Genomic DNA, 2,384 nt, shown 5'->3' with positions numbered 1-2,384 from the left:
GAGGACACAGATACTTTCCTATTTTATTTTCATCTCTTGGCAACACTGAGCAACAGACATATGAGTACAAGCTTGTTTAACCTCCATCTGAAGATAGTCTGTGTTAGCAAGACTGTACCTCTTTAGGAACTTCCACAATTTAGCTTTGAGTGATCACTGAGGACCTCACGGTCATAGTTCGTCCTTAGGTTTACCTAGAGAAAAGCTTTTGTCACTATTCTATGATATTCTAAGTGATTATGCTTCTCATAATAACCACAGTCTCAATAGTTACGTCTCTAGGTTGAACAAATTCACTATGCAAGTCAGTGGGAAGATAGGATGTACAACTTTTCAAGTACTTCTCGTGGCATATGCATTGCATGAGGGAAAGGGGCTGCTATTGACCCTCCTCTCTTGTTTGGATTTCAATCTAAGCCTTTAAGTCCAATGATGGGAGGGATTGTAGAACCCAGGGGGCTCATCTGGTGGAGCACACGACTCATGATATCAGGGTTGTGAGTTCAAGCTCCAAGTTGGGCACAGAGCTTACTTGAAAAAACTTTAAAAATAAATAAAAATGAGCAGCTTTTAAAATATAATGATAACAGAAGAGATTTATTGAGCTTTGGCTGTAGGGGTTGTGGCAGGATCACTGGATAAAGACTTCTCAGCTATTTTCCTAGCTAACATCATAAAGTTAGGAGCTTATCCCTGAATATTAGGGTGCTGGGTCTTGTTTCCCAGGGAGCTTCCATACAGAATTCCTGGGGTGGGCTTCAAGTTACATTATGCATGTATAAATTTGCAGAGTCTCACTATTGCTGCTGAAAAAGAATCAATACTATGCAAAGTATCTTTTTTGCTCATACAAATTCTTTCTCATAGGTTTTCTGGTGGAGGTTAAGAATATCTTGATTTTATAGTGAATGATTTGTATAAAGTTTGTTGTTGAGTACCATTTGTTTTTCTGTTTACTGTGATAATAAACACACACTCAGAAATTCTGGGCAAGATGCCACCCAGCTGTGAGCTCCTTCCCATGAACCAGCATCATGAAGTAAGGGGAGGTTGGGCATCCTAGAGCCAGACACAAACGGGAAGAAAACCTGAGTGAGCAGACAGACCCAGCTGGCATGGGGGAGGCCCAGCTTCCCCTAAGTGGGGCAGGCTCTGGGAATCATGTTCTGCTGGTATCCCCTTCGCTCCCACGCAAGGCTATGGATCTGGTGTCTGCATGGCCAGCCTGAAAGGCAGCAGGACCACAAGAGACAAGAGATAAGATCAGGGTGGTAACCCTACGTCACAGACAACAAAAGCTCAGGTCCCTACAAGGTGCTACAAGCTCTGCTCCCTTTGTACCTCATTCCTTAGGATTCTCCCCTCTTGTGGCTTCATTCCGGCTGTGCCAACTTCTGTGCTGGTTTTCAAACACGTGAGGAGTATTCGGACCTTGGGGCCTTTTCACTAAGTCTCCCTCAGATGCTTGCATGGTTAAGTCCCATCCCTCTTCTCCAGCGATGCTCAAACGTCCTTCTCAGTGAGACCTTCACTGGCTTCCTCTTTTACTATTACCACGTATGCCTGCCCTCTCCACATACATAAACATACTCTCGATTGTCCTACACAACACTGCAATTATCCCTGATCCCCTAACATCTTCTGCATTGTCTGTAACCTCTCATTCCCTCTACTGCTCACTGCCTGTCTGCCTCTATAGTGGATGCTCCATGAGAACAGGGGCCATTGTTAGTTTTGTTTTGACTTTTGTTATTGTTTTTCTGACTTACTTATATAATTCAAGAAACAAGTAGGTGCTCAAAAAAAGTAATAAATTAATATAGAAGTGATGCAGGATGCCAGCAAAGCTGGGAAGTCAGGTTGACCAGCTCCTGAAGGCTTCTATACTTCCATTCTCCCAAGCACAGACCAGAAAATCAGACATAGCAGCAGCCCCCAGAAATGCTCAGAGCCTGAGAAAGAATTTCTGAGTGGTTCCTGACAGGGAGGACCCACTGATGGACATAAGAAATGAGAGCAGTTTGTGCAGACTTTCTCACCAAACACCCTGCCCAAAGCTGCTTCCATTCTATGTTGATCCATCTCACGGAGAACAAACCAGGACCCAGGACTTAACCCATTTACAGAGGCCAGGGAAAGTGACAGTTCCATGGAAATATGAGATCACAGGGAAAATATGTATTTGTAATACATATGTCTGACAAAGGACTTGACCCAGTATACATAAAAAGTTCCTGCAAATCAATAATAACATGACAAATTATCCAATTAAAAATACACAGAAGACTTAAACTAGTCATAAAGAAAGATATATAGGGGTGCCTGGGGGACTCAGTGGTTGAGCATCTGCCTTTAGCTCAGGGCATGATACCGGGGTCCTGGAA

Source organism: Canis aureus, chromosome 3 (genome assembly GCF_053574225.1).
Source record: "Canis aureus isolate CA01 chromosome 3, VMU_Caureus_v.1.0, whole genome shotgun sequence".
NCBI classification, from domain to species: domain Eukaryota; kingdom Metazoa; phylum Chordata; class Mammalia; order Carnivora; family Canidae; genus Canis; species Canis aureus.
Note: the sequence above shows the minus strand (reverse complement) of the source record.